This window comes from Hordeum vulgare, chromosome 2H (assembly GCF_904849725.1).
Source record: "Hordeum vulgare subsp. vulgare chromosome 2H, MorexV3_pseudomolecules_assembly, whole genome shotgun sequence".
Lineage (NCBI taxonomy): Eukaryota > Viridiplantae > Streptophyta > Magnoliopsida > Poales > Poaceae > Hordeum > Hordeum vulgare.
The window spans coordinates 502,106,354-502,125,204 of record NC_058519.1 but is presented as its reverse complement, the minus strand read 5'-3'; positions in this window follow the sequence as shown (position 1 = coordinate 502,125,204).

Sequence of the window (18,851 nt, the reverse complement as noted above, 5' to 3'; positions counted from 1 at the left end):
CGGAGACCTGATAACTTATGTAGCCCGGTCTTGGTAACTTTGGCGAAGAGAGGTGATGAAATATACCGCCGATAACTTTTATGTGAATATCACGGTAACTCACACATCGCTAACATGATAACTTATGTACCTCGGTCTTGGTAAATTTGGTGACCGGGTAGAGGCAGGCACGCGTTGATAAAATACCCTGAGTTAAATTTTGTGTGAATAGCTTGATAACTCATACATCGCAGACCTGGTAATTTTATGGGAGAAAATATGTTGGAAACAAATTTTGATGCTAGCAGTTTCCATACTTGTAGTTTTATAACCTTGAAATCATGCTAAAGCTGAGAATTGAACTCAAGACTTTGATACCGAGATCTTAACACGCTAGCCTACTCACCCATGATATGTCTCCAACATATCGATAATTAATGAAGTATGCGTGCCATGTTTGCCTATGTTTATAATACTTTTATATGGTTTTTTTTGCACTTTATATGATTTATTTAGAACTAACCCGGACTGGCGTTGTTTTCAGCACAACTATCGTGGTGTTGTTTTTTGTGCAGAAATAAAAGTTTACGAAAATTGGACGAAACTTTTTGACAATTTTTTTGGAAGAAACGAGAAGTACTGGAGCAAAGAACCACGAGAGGGGGCCCGTGGTGCCCACTAGACACCAGGTCGTGCCAACCCCCCTCTGGTGGGCTGATGTCTAGTGGGCACCTCGTGGCCCATCTTGGCGTGATTCTAACGCCCAAAAATCCTATAAATATAGAAACCTCCAGAAATAACACTAGACGAGAAGTTTCGTCGTCCAGGCCTTTGTAGCCACGAAATACCAATCTGGAGATATTTCAGTACCCTGCCGGAGAGGAGAGATCATCTCTGGTGGCCATCTTCATCATCCCAGCAGAGGCCATGACGAGGAAGGAGTAGTCCACCCTCGGTGCTGAGGGTTTGTACCATTGGCTATGTGTTTAATCTCTCTCTCTCTCTCGTGTTCTTGAGATCTCATGATCTTGATATACCACGGGCCTTGTTAATATAGTTGGATCATATGGTGTTTGTCCCATGCTATTGTCGTGATGGATTGAGTCTTTCACTTTAAGATCTTGTTATATTGGATTGAACATTCAGGTTTGAGAACACATGATGTATGTCTTGCATGCGGATACCCATAGTGACATGGGGTATTCAAGTGAGTCACTTGATATATGTTGTGGCATCAACTCGCGGATTCCCATGATGGCATTCGAGTAATCTAGGCATAGGGGTTGATTGCACGTTTTCATACTATGTTCTCCGATATAAATCTTGGTGTGCTCCTTGAAATTCTTTGTGTTGTATTGGGTATTATTAATCTAATTTTGTTATGGTGTTATTTTAGTTCGAACTCTTGATAGATCGATTGAAAAGGATAACTTGTTATCTTAGTGTGAACTCCTGGAAAGATTGATCGGAAAGAATAACTTTGAGTTGGTTTCATACCCTACAAACAATTTCTTCTTATGTTCTCCGCTAGATAGGAACTTTGGAGTGATTCTTTACCGCACATTGAGGTATTGTTATATGATCTAATTATGGTAGCATGGTTGAGTGGTTGCACTAGCGAAAGTAAGGACCCTAGGCCTGATTTTCAAGCATTGCAGCAACGTTTATGCTCACTTTTGTTACTTGCTACCTTGTTGTTTTTTATATTTTCAGATTACAAAAATCAATATCTACTACCGTTACTACACTTGTATCACCATCTCTTCATTGAATTAGTGCACCTATACAAATTACTATTGTATTTGGTGTGTTGGGGACACAAGAGACTTTTTATTATTTGGTTGCAGGGTTGTTTGAGAGAGAACATCTTCATCCTACGCCTCCCACGAATTGATAAACCTTAGGTCATCCACTTGATGGAAATTTGCTACTGTCCTACAAAACTCTGCACTTGGAGGCCCATCACGAGTCTACAAGAACAAGATGTGTAGTAGACATTAACCCACTACTTGGCTCCTCACAAATTTAAATAAAATACCACTTTTTTTACCATCCGAGGTGAAAAAGTTGTTCAAATATACCCCCGATATTTTTTGTGTAAATAAGATGGTAACTTACATATAAACACAATGATAACTTTCCACCTTGGGCGAAAAGTTCTAGAAATATCCCGTGATAACCTAGTGCATATAATATGGTAATTTACGCACCATACACCTGATAACTTACATACACCACATTGATAACTTTATACACATGAGGAAAACGTTACCGAAACATGCCCCGGTAATTTCTATGTAAATAGCATGGGCATTTATGCACCGAGGACCTCATACTTTACGTTCAACCACCATGTTAACTTTGACTTCGAGGAAAAAACATTGAAATGTAACTCCTCATGAGACTTACATGTAAATTTATGACAATTTTATGCATCCCGCACCTAATATCTTACGTTTAAACACCATGGTATCTTTCATTCAAGGGGAAAAAGTTTTTGAATCATTTCACCAGTAATTTATGTGTTAAATTACCATACTGCCCCATCCTTTAAGCTTCTTGTACTGTAGTTACCAGCCTTATCATGATATAGTTATCATGTTACCCATACTATATTGATCACGCTGGTCATGCCGAACTTACCAAGCCAATCTTTATTATTACTTTGATATGCCAGAAATAAGAAAGGTTCAAATAACATTGATTATCTACAATAGACAACAAAAGATGGCTTAGTTGGTTATTAGGCTTAATAACTATTGCATAGACCTTGGTTCAAATCCTCTTTCAAGCACTTTTATTTCCTTTTCATATTATACAACAAAAAACCAGAAAAAATCACTAGCGATTCACTATGGTTTTTGAGAGAAGGAAAAAAATCAATGCACGAGAGCATGGAATGATAGCGATCACGTAGGAACGAATCGTATGGATCTGTCGCTAACCTCCAGTCGACTGGAAGTTAGCACTGTCCTTTTCTTCTACTAGGACTGGTGGGAGAGATGTTCTTTGTGACGAGAGACCGAAAGCAAACTACTAACGGGAGGTCCATCTGCACGTGACGGTTCGTGGTGACTCCAATGACTTCATGGTGTTTCCCACAGTGAACTCTGTCGGCAGCCATTGTCGCCCCAATCCGCACCTTTTTAGTCAATTTCTTGCAATTTCGTTCCAATCCGCTCCCTTTCTTTATCCAATTTCGTGCATCTCAGTTCTCTATTTCCAATCCTACAGAAGCTGCTTGACTAACCTTTCCTCCCCTTGTTGGAGAGACCCAATCCACGGTCCGATAGCGATGTGAGCTAGCCTCAAATCTGTTTTGAGCCAGGTTCCACTACGTGCAGTTTCTGAGAGAGCCCAACACCAATTAACCCTAGCCAGGGCCGGGCCAACTGTGGTGTCAAATGAGCCACCTGCACAGGGCCCACAATTTCGAAGGGCCCCAAATTTTGTATATAAAACAAGCAATATTTCACAAAAAAAATCATACTCGTTGGAATTGGGACTTAGTCGATCGAAAGCTAGAGTTAGGCCCGAGTCAAGCCATCAAGCACAGGTGCTTTATCGATATTTTTTTTAAAAAGGAAACCGCTCGATCGATAATATGGAAGCGCTAATGTCAGTCTAAAAAGGGTACGATTGCTATAGGAAACATGATCGTCTCGTCGCTTTCGTCTCACCACATCAATCGAATTTAGACTGTTGTCGTTGTTGCCTTCGTACTTTTCTCTCCCGAATTTTTAATTCGTTGCCTCGTCAAATCTATATGTGACCGACTCTATCCTTCAAGTGCTTAGCGAGTCTCGCTTTTCGATTAACTTATGCTCCTATTCCTAGTTTCGAATTTTCTAGTTAACTTTTGACAGGGATCGTTACTTCGTTAGAAATTGGTATTTACCTCCTCAGTTAAAGATTATAGTGTAGCAGTTCAACCGGACATGACCCAAAATTAGGTAAGTTAAACGGATTGTCTAATATCCAAACATTGACGCATGATCTTCAATTAATATATGCTACTTTATAATTTAATTTTATTTAATTTAGATTTTTATCTTGTGTTTCAGTAATACAGATTTGCATTATAATGAAAAACATTAGTTTGATTTCTATAGTTGCTCGTTAACTCATTTTTTAAGTGAGATAGGGCCTTATTTTTTAGTTTCGCACAGGGCCTCAGATTTTGCCGGCTCGGCCCTAACCCTAGCAAGGTGGTGTGAGGGTGGCTGGGCTGGCAGTACCTCGCGGTGTGTGACGCAGTTGGGGAGTCCCACCGAGTGCGATGGCCTTTGAAGGCAGGAGGGTCCCGGTTTTGGAGGGAGTGGAAGGCAAGCTAGAAAAGTTGAAGCTCTCAAATGCTAAGGAGAAGGCATTAAGATTGGAAGGAAGCAGGCTTGCTCTTCTAATGTGGGCAAGCTACAAGTAGTGGGTAAGCTCCTCTCAGATAGACCGGCAAAATCTGAATATTTGGGGAGAACTTTAGCAAGGTTTTGGTGTACTTTCTCAAGGATAGAATGCAAGGATCTTGGTAGGAATCAGTTTCTTTTCACATTCCATGAAGAAGCAAGCAAAAAGAAGGCGCTAGAAAATGGACCATGGAGTTTCAACAAAAAATTGCTAGTGATGGAATATTTTGTACCCAGTAATGCTATTTATGGGTATGATTTTAAGATGATCCCCATCTGAGTCGGAGTTTATGGTATCCCTATGGGAATGATGAGCTTGGAAATGGGAGATCTGGCAGGAGAACAAATTGGAGAAGTGTTGGATGTTGATTTAGATGATGACGATAATGCAATGGGTGAATTGATGCGAATTAAAGTTAGAATGAATATAACAGTTCCAATAATGAGGTTCGCCACACTCGAACTGGAAGGGGATGAAGAGGATTAGGGACATGTTCATGAAGGGATGATGGGAGATGATGAAGAGGATAAGGAGGGAATGAAAAGGAAAAAAAAAAGAAAATTAAATCCTTTAAATACGAACACCTGCCAGATTTCTTCTATAGGTGTGGAATAATCAACCACACTGAGAAGGCATGTCCAACTAAAACCAGAAGGGAGGGTGCTAGACAGTTTCGGCCATGGCTAGCAACAATTTTAAAAGGAAGCTCAAGTGAAGAGAGGAGCACAAGCTCAAGGGACCAGGGTGAATTTTGGGTAACAAACAGTGCGGACAACTGATTAGAAGATGATGTATATACTTCTTGTTGGAATTATGCCCTAGAGGCAATGATAAATAAGTTATTATTATAATTCATGTTTCAAGATAATCGTTTATTATCCATGTTATAATTGTATTGAATGAAGACTTAGATACATGTGTGGATACATAGACAAAACACTGTCCCTAGCAAGCCTCTAGTTGGCTAGCCAGTTGATCAAGGATAGTCAGGGTCTTCTGACTATGTACAAGGTGTTGTTGCTTGATAACTGGATCACATCATTGGGAGAATCATCTGATGGACTAGACCCAAACTAATAGACATAGCATGTTGATCGTGTCATTTGTTGCTACTGTTTTCTGCATGTCAAGTATTTATTCCTATGACCATGAGATCATATAACTCACTGACACCGGAGGAATACTTTGTGTGTATCAAACGTCACAACGTAACTGGGTGGCTATAAAGATGCTCTACAAGTATCTGTGAAGGTGTTTGTTGAGTTAGTATGGATCAAGACTGGGATTTGTCACTCCGTATGACGGAGAGGTATCTCGGGGCCCACTCGGTAATACAACATCACACACAAGCCTTGCAAGCAATGTGACTTAGTGTAAGTTGCGGGATCTTGTATTACGGAACGAGTAAAGAGACTTGCTGGTAAACGAGATTGAAATAGGTATGCTGATACTGACGATCGAATCTCGGGCAAGTAACATACCGAAGGACAAAGGGAATGACATACGGGATTATATGAATCCTTGGCACTGAGGTTCAAACGATAAGATCTTTGTAGAATATGTAGGATCCAATATGGGCATCCAGGTCCCGCTATTGGATATTGACCGAGGAGTCCCTAGGGTCATGTCTAGATAGTTCTCGAACCCGCAGGGTCTGCACACTTAAGGTTCGACGTTGTTTTATGCGTATTTGAGTTATATAGTTGGTTACCGAATGTTGTTCGGAGTCCCGGATGAGATCACGGACGTCACGAAGGTTTCCAGAATGGTCCGAAGACGAATATTGATATATACAATGACCTCATTTGATTACCGAAAGATTTTCGGAATTACCGGGAATGTACCGGGAATGACGAATGGGTTCCGGATGTTCAACGGGGGGCAACCCACCCCGGGGAAGCCCATAGGCCTTAGGGGTGCCGCACCAGCCCTTAGTGGGCTGGTGGGCAAGCCCAAAGAGGCCCCTGCGCAGGGAAATAAGAAAATCAAAGAGAAAAAAAAGGGGAAGTGGGAAGGAAGGGAAGGACTCCACCTTCCAATCCTAGTTGGACTAGGATTGGAGGAGGACTCCTCCTCCCCCCCTTCGGCCGAACCCCTTGGGGATCCTTGAGCCCCAAGGCAAGGACCCTCCCCTCCCACCTATATATACGGAGGTTTTAGGGCTGATTTGAGACAACTTTTCCACGGCAGCCCGACCACATACCTCCACGGTTTTTCCTCTAGATCGCGTTTCTGCGGAGCTCTGCGGAGCCCTGCTGAGATTAGATCACCACCAACCTCCGGAGCACCGTCACGCTGCCGGAGAACTCATCTACCTCTCCGTCTCTCTTACTGGATCAAGAAGGCCGAGATCATCGTCAGCTGTACGTGTGCTGAACACGGAGGTGTCGTCCGTTCGGCACTAGATCGGAGCGGATCGTGGGATGGATCGCGGGACAGTTCGTGGGACGGTTCGCGGGGCGGATCGAGGGACGTGAGGACGTTCCACTACATCAACCACGTTTATTAACGCTTCTGCTATGCGATCTACAAGGGTACGTAGATCTAAAATCCCCCTCGTAGATGGACATCACCATGATAGGTCTTCATGCGTGTAGGAAAATTTTTGTTTTCCATGCGACGTTCCCCAACAGTGGCATCATGAGCTAGGTTCATGCGTAGATATCTTATCGAGTAGAACACAAAAGTTTTTGTGGGAGGTGATGTGCGATTTTCTGCCCTCCTTAGTCTTTTCTTGATTCCGCGGTATTGTTGGATCGAAGCGGCTCGGACCGACACTACTCGTACGCTTATGAGAGACTGGTTTCATCGCTACGAGTAACTCCGTTGCTCAAAGATGACTGGCGAGTGTCGGTTTCTCCAACTTTAGTTTAATCGGATTTGACCGAGGAGGTCCTTGGATGAGGTTAAATAGCAATTCATATATCTCCGTTGTGGTGTTTGCGTAAGTAAGATGCGATCCTACTAGATACCCATGGTCACCATGTAAAACATGCAACAACAATTAGAGGACGTCTAACTTGTTTTTGCAGGGTACGCTTGTGATGTGATATGGCCAACGATGTGATGTGATATATTGGATGTATGAGATGATCATGTTGTAATAGTTAATATCGACTTGCACGTCGATGGTACGGCAACCGGCAGGAGCCATAGGGTTGTCTTTAAACTAACGTTTGTGCTTGCAGATGTGTTTACTATATTGCTAGGATGTAGCTTTAGTAGTAATAGCATGAGTAGCACGACAACCCCGATGGCGACACGTTGATGGAGATCATGGTGTGGCGCCGGTGACAGAAGATCGTGCCGGTGCTTTGGTGATGGAGATCAAGAAGCACGTGATGATGGCCATATCATGTCACTTATGAATTGCATGTGATGTTAATCCTTTTATGCACCTTATTTTGATTATAACGGCGGTAGCATTATGAGGTGATCTCTCACTAAAATTTCAAGACGAAATTTTGTTCTCCCCGACTGTGCACTGTTGCTACAGTTCGTCGTTTCGAGACACCACGTGATGATCGGGTGTGATAGACTCAACATTCACATACAACGGGTGCAAAACAGTTGCACACGCGGAACACTCGGGTTAAGCTTGACGAGCCTAGCATGTGCAGACATGGCCTCGGAACACATGAGACCGAAAGGTCGATCATGAATCATATAGTTGATATGATTAGCATAGGGATGCTTACCACTGAAACTATCCTCAACTCACGTGATGATCGGACTTGAGCTAGTGAAATTGGATCATGAACCACTCAAATGACTAGAGAGATGTACTTTTTGAGTGGGAGTTTAGCAAGTAATTTGATTAAGTTAAACTCTAATTATCTTGCACATAGTCTAAGTCCACTTTGAATATATTTGTGTTGTAGATCATGGCTCACGCGACAGCCATCCTGAATTTTAATACGTTCCTAGAGAAAGCTAAGTTGAAAGATGATGGAAGCAACTTTGTAGACTGGGCTCGTAATCTTAAGTTGCTCCTGCAAGCTGGGAAGAAGGATTATGTCCTTAATGCTGCGCTAGGAGATAAACCACCCGCTACGGCTGACCAAGATGTTAAGAACGCTTGGTTAACACGTAAGGAGGACTACTCAGTAGTTCAATGTGCAGTCTTGTATGGCTTAGAGCCGGGACTTCAACGTCGCTTTGAGCGTCATGGAGCATATGAGATGTTCCAGGAGTTGAAGTTTATCTTTTAGAAGAACCCCGGATCGAGAGGTATGAGACCTCCGATAAATTCTATGCTTGCAAGATGGAGGAGAATTCGTCTGTCAGTGAACACGTGCTCAAAATGTATGGGTACTCAAACCGTCTAGCTGAGCTGGGGATTGAACTCCCGCAAGAGGCTATCACTGACAGAATTCTTCAATCACTGCCGCCAAGCTATAAGGGCTTTGTGTTGAACTACAACATGCAAGGGATGAACAAGTCACCCGGCGAGTTGTTCGCGATGCTGAAAGTCACAGAGTCAGAACTCCGTAAAGAACATCAAGTGTTGATGGTGAATAAGACCACTAGTTTCAAGAGAAACAACAAAGGAAAGAAGGGTAATTCAGGGAAGAGCGGCAAACCTGTTGCCAATCCAACGAAGAAACCCAAAGCTGGACCTAAGCCTGAAACGGAGTGCTATTATTGCAATGGTATGGGTCAATGGAAGCGCAACTGCCCCAAGTATCTGGCTGATAAGAAGGCGACCAAAGAAAAATCAGGTATATTTGATATACATGTTATTGATGTGTACTTAACCAGCTCTCGTAGTAGTGCCTGGGTATTCGATACCGGTTCTGTTGCTCATATTTGCAACTCGAAACAGGAACTATGGAATAAGAGAAGGCTGACCAAGGATGAAGTGACGATGCGCGTGGGAAATGGTTCCAAGGTTGATGCAATCGCCGTCGGCACAGTTTCACTTCAGTTACCATCAGGATTAGTTATGAACTTAAATAATTGTTATTTAGTGCCTGCATTAAGCATGAACATTATATCTGGATCTTGTTTATTGCGAGACGATTACTCGTTTAAGTCAGAGAATAATGGTTGTTCTATTTCTATGAGTAATATCTTTTATGGTCATGCACCCAATGTGAGAGGATTGTTCATATTGAATCTTGATAGTGATAGTGATAATACACATATGCATAACATTGAGACCAAAAGAGTTAGAGTTAACAATGATAGCACCATGTTTTTGTGGCACTACCGCTTAGGTCATATTTTCTCACCTTCACTCACAATTTGAGTAGATATGGTTATGTCTACTTGATGAAGCACAAGTCTGAAACATTTGAAAAGTTCAAGCAATTTCAGAGTGAAGTTGAAAATCATCGTAACAAGAAGATCAAGTTCCTACGGTCTGATCGTGGGGGTGAATATATGAGTTTCGAGTTTGGTGCTCACTTAAGACAATGTGGAATTGTTTCACAGTTGACATCGCCTGGAACACTACAGCGTAATGGTGTGTCCGAACGTCGTAATCGTACTAGGATTGGAGGAGGACTCCTCCTCCCCCCTTTGGCCGAACCCCTTGGGACTCCTTGAGCCCCAAGGCAAGGCCCCTCCCCTCCCACCTATATATACGAAGGTTTTAGGGCTGATTTGAGACAACTTTCCCACGGCAGCCCGACCACAAACCTCCACGGTTTTTCCTCTAGTTCGCGTTTCTGCGGAGCTCGGGCGGAGCCCTGCTGAGATTAAATCACCACCAACCTCCGGAGTGCCGTCATGCTTCCGGAGAACTCATCTACCTCTCCGTCTCTCTTGCTGGATCAAGAAGGCCGGGATCATCGTCGAGTTGTACGTGTGCTGAACACAGAGGTGCCGTCCGTTCGGTACTAGATCGGAGCAGATCGTGGGACGGATCGCGGGACGGTTCGTGGGACGGTTTGCGGGGCGGATCGAGGGATGTGAGGATGTTCCACTACATCAACTGCGTTTCTTAACGCTTCCTGCTGTGCGATCTACAAGGGTATGTAGATCCAAATCTCCTCTCGTAAATGGACATCACCATGATAGGTCTTCGTGCGCGTAGGAATTTTTTTGTTTCCCATGCAACGTTCTCCAACACCACCCACCGGGAGGGAACCTAATAGGCCCATGGGTGGCGCACCAGCCCTTAGTGGGCTGGTGAGGCCTACCCAATAGGCCTATTTCGGCTAGAGCAACAATAAAGGAAAAAAAGAGGAGGTGGGCAAGAAGGAAAGGACTCCTCCTCCAAACCGAATTGGAGGAGGAAACCTTCCTCCTTGGCTCGGCCGACCCCTCCTACTTGGAGTAGGAGGCAAGGCAGCCACCCCTTTTTTCCTCCTATATATAGTGGAGGTTTGAGAGGGTTTTTTCACCTCTAGCCTTTGTGCAAACCTCTCTCCCTCCACTACTTCGTGACATATCATAGCTAGATCGGTACGGTACGACGAAGCCCTGTCGGAGTAGCTCCACCATCATCACCGCCACGCCGTCGTGCTGTCGGAGAATTCAGCTACCTCTTCGTCTCTCTTGCTGGATAAGAAGGCGGAGATCGTCATCGAGCTGTACGTGTGCTGAATGCGGAGGTGTTGTCTGTTTGGTGCTAGATCGGGACGGATCGTGGGACGGCGGCGATTTGGATCGCAAAGACATTCCACTACATGAGCCGCGTTTCTTAACGCTTCCCGCTTAGATATCTACAAGGCTATGTAGATCTGATCTCCCTCTCGTAGGTGATCATCACCATGATAGGTCTTTGTGTGCGTAGGAATTTTTTTGTTTCCCATGATAGGTCTGATCGTGGGGGTGAATATCTGAGTTTCGAGTTTGGTGCTCACTTAAGACAATGTGGAATTGTTTCACAGTTGACACCGCGTGGAACACCACAGCGTAATGGTGTGTCCGAACGTCGTAATCGTACTTTATTAGAGATGGTGCGATCTATGATGTCTCTTACCGATTTGTCGTTATCATTTTGGGGTTATGCATTAGAAACAACTACATTCACTTTAAATAGGGCACCATCAAAATCCGTTGAGACGACACCATACGAACTGTGGTATGGCAAAAGACCAAAGTTGTCGTTTCTTAAAGTTTGGGGGGGTGATGCTTATGTCAAAAAGCTTCAGCCTGAAAAGCTGGAACCCAAAGCGGAAAAGTGCATCTTCATAGGTTACCCGAAAGAGACAGTTGGGTATACCTTCTATCTCAAATCCGAGGGCAAAGTGTTTGTTGCTAAGAACGGAGCTTTTCTCGAGAAGGAGTTTCTCTTGAGAGAATTGAGTGGGAGGAAGATAGAACTTGATGAGGTTGTCGAACCTCTCATCCCTCTGGATGGTGGCGCAGGGCAAGGGGAAACCCCTGTCGTTGTGACGCCGGTTGAGGAGGAATTTAATGATGATGATCATGAAACTCCAAATCAAGTTCCTATCGAACCTCGTAGGTCAACGAGACCGCGTACTACTCCAGAGTGGTACGGTAATCCCGTCTTATCAATTATGTTGTTAGACAACAATGAGCCTGCGAATTATGAAGAAGCAATGGTGGGCCCGGATTCCAACAAATGGCTGGGGGCCATGAAGTCCGAAATAGGATCCATGTATGAAAACAAAGTGTGGACTTTGGAAGTACTACCTGAGGGCCGCAAGGCTATTCGGAACAAATGGATCTTTAAGAAGAAGACGGACGCTGACGGTAATGTGACCGTTTATAAAGCTCGACTTGTGGCAAAGGGTTTTTCACAAGTTCAAGGAGTTGACTATGATGAGACGTTCTCACCCGTAGCGATGCTTAAATCCGTCAGAATCATGTTAGCAATAGCTGCATTTTTCGATTATGAAATCTGGCAGATGGATGTCAAAACGGCGTTCCTTAACGGTTTCCTTAAGGAAGAGTTGTATATGATGCAACCCGAAGGTTTTGTCGATCCTAAAAATGCCAACAAAGTGTGCAAGCTCCAGCGATCCATTTATGGACTGGTGCAAGCATCTCGGAGTTGGAATAAACGCTTTGATGAGGTGAGCAAAGCATTTGGGTTTATACAAGTGGTTGGAGAATCTTGTATTTACAAGAAAGTGAGTGGGAGCTCTGTGGCGTTTCTAATATTATATGTGGATGACATATTGCTGATTGGAAACAACGTGGAGTTTTTGGAGAGCATAAAGGATTACTTGAATAAAAGTTTCTCTATGAAGGACCTAGGAGAAGCTGCTTACATTCTAGGCATTAAGATCTATAGGGATAGATCGAAACGCCTCATAGGACTTTCACAAAGTACATACCTTGATAAAGTTTTGAAGAGGTTCAAAATGGAACAGTCCAAGAAGGGGTTCTTGCCAGTTTTACAAGGTACGAGATTGAGTAAGACTCAGCGCCCAGCAACTGCTAAAGATAGAGAGCATATGACACCGTCCCCTATGCTTCAACCATAGGTTCTATCATGTATGCAATGATGTGCACTAGACCGGACGTTAGCCTGGCCATAAGTATGGCAGGTAGGTTCCAGACTAATCCAGGAGTGGATCTCCGGACGGCGGTCAAGAATATCCTGAAGTACCTGAAAAGGACTAAGGAGATGTTTCTCGTGTATGGAGGTGACAAAGAGCTTGTCGTAAAAGGTTACGTCGATGCAAGCTTTGACACAGATCCGGACGACTCTAAGTCGCAGACCGGATACGTATTTATTCTTAATGGGGGTGCGGTAAGCTGGTGCAGTTCCAAGCAAAGCGTCGTAGCTGATTCTACATGTGAAGCGGAGTACATGGCTGCCTCAGAGGCGGCTAAGGAGGGTGTCTGGATGAAGCAGTTCATGACGGATCTTGGAGTGGTGCCTAGCGCACTGAATCCAATAACCTTGTTCTGTGACAACACGGGTGCCATTGCCTTAGCAAAGAAACCACGGTTTCACAAGAAGACCAGACACATCAAACGACGCTTCAACCTCATCCGCGACTACATCGAAGGGGATGAAGTAAATATATGCAAAGTGCACACAGATCTGAATGTAGCAGACCCGCTGACTAAACCTCTTCCACGGGCAAAGCATGATCAACACCAGAACTGTATGGGTGTTAGATTTATTACAATGTAATTCACATGGTGATGTGATGGCTAGATTATTGACTCTAGCGCAAGTGGGAGACTGTTGGAATTATGCCCTAGAGGCAATGATAAATAAGTTATTATTATAATTCCTGTATCAAGATAATCGTTTATTATCCATGCTATAATTGTATTGAATGAAGACTTAGATACATGGGTGGATACATAGACAAAACACTGTCCCTAGCAAGCCTCTAGTTGGCTAGCCAGTTGATCAAGGATAGTCAGGGTCTTCTGACTATGTACAAGGTGTTGTTGCTTGATAACTGGATCACATCATTGGGAGAATCATCTGATGGACTAGACCCAAACTAATAGACGTAGCATGTTGATCGTGTCATTTTGTTGCTACTGTTTTCTGCGTGTCAAGTATTTATTCCTATGACCATGAGATCATATAACTCACTGACACCGGAGGAATACTTTGTGTGTATCAAACGTCACAACGTAACTGGGTGGCTATAAAGATGCTCTACAGGTATCTTCGAAGGTGTCCGTTGAGTTAGTATGGATCAAGACTGAGATTTGTCACTCCGTATGACGGAGAGGTATCTCGGGGCCCACTCGGTAATACAACATCACACACAAGCCTTGCAAGCAATGTGACTTAGTGTAAGTTGCGGGATCTTGTCTTACGGAACGAGTAAAGAGACTTGCCGGTAAACAAGATTGAAATAGGTATGCGGATACTGACGATCGAATCTCGGGCAAGTAACATACCGAAGGACAAAGGGAATGACATACGGGATTATATGAATCCTTGGCATTGAGGTTCAAACGATAAGATCTTCATAGAATATGTAGGATCCAATATGGGCATCCAGGTCCCGCTATTGGATATTGACCGAGGAGTCCCTTGGGTCATGTCTACATAGTTCTTGAACCCGCAGGGTCTGCACACTTAAGGTTCGATGTTGTTTTATGCGTATTTGAGTTATATGCTTGGTTACCGAATGTTGTTCGGAGTCTCGGATGAGATCACGGACGTCACGAGGGTTTTTGGAATGGTCTGGAGACGAAGGTTGATATATAGGTGTAATGCCCCAAGTGTGTAATTGCCATATTTGGAACCTATTGCAAGTGGGTCCACCTTGTCTTGGATATGATGATGTCATTTTGAGCCATGATTTCATGTGTGTCCCTTATTACTTGCTTCCCTTGCATGCATGCATAACATATCATTCCTTGCCATACCTTATGATTGCATGTCATGATCATGTTTGCATATGGTCTTGCTAGGAGTGAGTATTGTGGTGTTATATTTCATGTGATCATGTGATGTGTGACTTGTGTGGACTGTAGCATGTGTTAGCAAGTGCTTAGTTTTCAAAACAAACCACCTTCTCCCCCTCTCCATTTCCCCCTATGTAAAATTTCACCTCTTCCTTTCCCTTTTAAAATAATGCCCATGTTTTAGCTAAAATTGTGGTGGATGAGAGATGTGAATTGCTGGTTTTGAATGTGTGTTTAAAGGTGCATATACAATTACAAAACAGATCAAAGTAATGCTGTTTTGTAAAATATCTACTTGCTCCTAAACCCTTGTTCTTATTTTTATTAAATAGGATTTGATTTTCCAAGTCCAGGGATGTGCTTGTGATATTTTTATCACTTGTATATACCCATGTGCATTTCTTTCTTCCCTATTTTATTTCTGTAAATAGGAAATCAAAAGGGAATAGTTTTTCCCTTATCTGCCGCCACAGGTGGGCTCTCTCCCTCCTTGGTCGGCCCATCTACTCTCTCTCACGTGCACAGAGCCCACAAGTGCGACCCTCTCTTCCTCCTCTCGACGTCAGCACTGTACGACCATAGCTCGACCTCCCGATCGCCTCCCCTTCAATCCTGCGGCTCATGCGCATTCCTCGAGGTGATATAAGCTGCAGGAACCCTCCTCTGTACCTAGGGTTCCCTCTCCTTCCTCCATCGCTGCCGCCTTCTCCTTTCTTCTTCCTGCCCTCTCTGGTAAGTACAGTAGGTAGCGAGAGAACCCTCCGTCGTGGAATGCCGTCCTCCCGTCGTCTCCGGCACCGGCGGCCATGTCCAGGGGCACGGGAGATCACCCCGCACTCCATTCCCGCCATCGCTGAGGTTGAGGAGCGACCTCAACGACGACCAGGACCTCGTCATTGCCTCGGTCCAGGAGCTCTTCCTCCTCTTCTTCGGTTCGGCAGCAGCAGTTTGTCTCCTTCCTCTTCATCGTCTCGTCGCCGTGGGGTCCTCTCCTTCCCCAAGGTGAGGTGCCTTCCCCCCTTCCTTCTTCCTCCCTTCCCCCTAGTTGGCTCCGGCTAGCCGTAGTTGCTGCACCTCCGTGCCCGAGTTGTGATGTGTGTGCGTTGATGATTGTGTGAGGCGTGCTCGTGCAGCAGAGAAGATCGTGGCTAGCACCACGCAGCAGCAGAGAGGTAGCGTCGTGGTAGACCTCCGGTGGCACAGTAGCAGCAGCAGCACGACGAGGAGCCGACAATCTCTCTGTCGCCGTGCTACTCTGTCGAGCAAAGCAACAACAGGTTTCCCTCGTTTGAGTGTGTGGTGTGTGGTGCAGTACTGGGAGATGTTGTGCCTGTATGTTGTGCAGCAGGGGCGTCCTTCTCCTCGTTTTGATTCGGCCCCTCCGGTAGCGCAGCAGTAGCAGCAACCCCGTCGAGTCAGCCTGTCATTCTCCGTGACGCCGGTGCACCCCTGTAGACAGGTGGTCAGTAGCAGTAGCATTTCTTGATTCAGTTCCCTTCTCTGTCAGTCGTCGATGCACTAGCGCAGTGGTTGGTGTCTTGCGGTTGTGCTCGAGAGGTCCTGGGTTCGATCCCAGGGGAAGCCTCCTTTTGCTTTGTTGGTTTTATTCGGTGTTGTGGTTGCCGCAGCAGGGCATGTTGACTTGTGTGAAGCCCATGTTCTGTCGAGTGAACTAGCTTAGCAGGGTGGTAGCGCTGCAGTAGTAACACCAGCAGGTCTGGGGTTCAATCCCAGACCCTGCCCCTTTTATTTTACTGTTCCCTGTATTTTGCTATGTATTTTCCCTGTCTAATTCCTGTGCTCTTGTCTTGGCAGCAACTTAGCATATTTATTTTGTGCTCTATGTAATATCCTCCTGCATATTGTTTGTGAGTGTGTGTGCTCTAGAGTACTTGTGTGTGTGTGTGTGTGTGTGCGTGCTAGTGCATATGCATGCACAAGTGAGTGGAGTTGTGGTGCATGTGCACTTGGTGTGTGCATGTGTTGGCACATTCATTTGTGCAAGAGGGTAGCCCTCATGTGCACCTAGATGAGGTTGTGGTGATGATATGTGTGTGTGGTGAAACAACCCCATTGGCAACACTTGTGCACCTCCTCATGTTCATATGAGAGAGGGCATGATGTGTGAGTGTGTGGGTGACTTAGAGAGAAGTAGTTGTGAAGTTGATGTTGAAAGGATCGATATGGTTGGCTAGAGGGGGGGGGGGTGAATAGACAACGACCACTTTTTAATTAATCTTAACAAGTTAAGGTAAACACTATATGGGTTCGCAAATAATATGACAACGAGGTGACCCCAATAGAAGCTACCAACAAGACTTATTAAGACAAGTAAGATAAAGTCACAAGTAAGAGCAAATACAAAGTAAAGGTTAGATATAACCACAAGTGGAACCGATGGAGACGAGGATGTGTTACCGAAGTTCCTTCCCTTTAACAGGAAGTACGTCTCCGTTGGAGCGGTGTGGAGGCACAATGCTCCCCAAAAAGCCACTAAGGCCACCGTATTCTCCTCACGTCCTCGCACGATGCAAGGTACCGTGATTCCACTATAGGTGCCCTTGAAGGCGGCGACCGAACCTTTACAAACAAGGTTGGGGCAACTCCACACAAAGTTTGGAGGCTCCCAACAAGACCACGAAGCTTCACCACAATGGAATATGGCTTCGAGGTGACCTCAACCGTCTAGGATGCTCAAACACCCAAGAGTAACAAGATCCGCAAGGGATAGGTGGGGGAATCAACTTTTCTCTTGGTGGAAGTGTGGATCTAGGCCTTCTCAACTAATCCCTAAAGAATCAACAAGTTTGATTGGCTAGGGAGAGAGATCGGGCACTTTTAAGCTTGTGGAGCAACAATGGAGCTTAGAGAGGTAAGAGATAGGGTTCCTCAGCTAGAAGAACTCTTTATATAGTGGGGGGGGGGAAATTCAGACCGTTTTCCCACTCTCTGCCCGAGATCCAGCGGTACTACCGCTGGGAAGGAGCGGTACTACCGCTGCCTGGCGGTACTACCGCTGGATGCAGCGGTACTACCGCTGGGGCTTCCAGCGGTACTACCGCTGGCACCAGCGGTACTACCGCTGGCCCTTGGTAGTGCATAAGCACTACTACCGCCGAGAAAGTCTTCGCAAAAGGGTCCGTCCACGAACTACCGCTAGGTAGGTGGAACAGGGCACCTCGAGCGGTACTACCGCTGACCAGGGGCGGTACTACCGCTGGCCAGCGGTACTACCGCTTACCAGGGGCGGTACTACCGCCAGCCAGCGGTACTACCGCTGGCAGTCCAGCGGTACTACCGCTGGGACCAGTGGTACTACCGCTAGGGACCATTTTGCAGAGAGGCTGAGAAGAAAACGGCGAGGGCCGCTCCAAAGATAAAGGAAAGGGAGAAAGAGAGGTGTGTGTGTGCAAAGATAGATTCCACCCAAACCTTTCCACTACGGATCCCCTCTTAATAGTACGGCTTTCCTATGACTCAAATAAAGAGAATCTAGGAGAGCGTCGTGCTTCCGTTCCAGAAGAGAGGAGTCGTGTCGTCTTGTGCCGTTGACGAGTGTTGCCTGAAACCTTGACACACACGATTAGTCCTGTACGGTACTGTCATCAATCACCAAAATTACTTAGGCATAAATTATGCCTCAACAATCTCCCCCTTTTTGGTGGATTGATGACAATACCGGATTTGCATGGATAATAATATGAGAGTAAAGAGATAGAGATATATGACATATGACTCACATCATATGATGGAAATAAATCTAATCTCACATACGAAAGATCATGTCTCACACAAGATAGCAAATGAAGCAAACCAAGTTCAAAGCAAATCATACAAGATAAAGCAAAGCAATGCAAAGTTCGAATGAAATCAAATCCCTAGACTCTCTCCCCCTTTGGCACAAGACACCAAAAAGGGGGCACACCTAATGCCACAGGTAGTTACTCCTCGTCTTCAGGATCACCAGACTCGTCGGTCCCCTCCTGGTCAGTCTCCTCCTCCTCTTGCGCCTCATCACCCGACCACTGGTACCCCTGAGCCTGCATCCAAGTGGCCTCAGGCGTGATGTCGTCCTCTGAGCCACTTGAGATGTCCACATCCAAGGTCCTGAGAACACGCTTATGCCTCTGGCGGCTCTGCTTCTGAGCCACGTGTGTCTG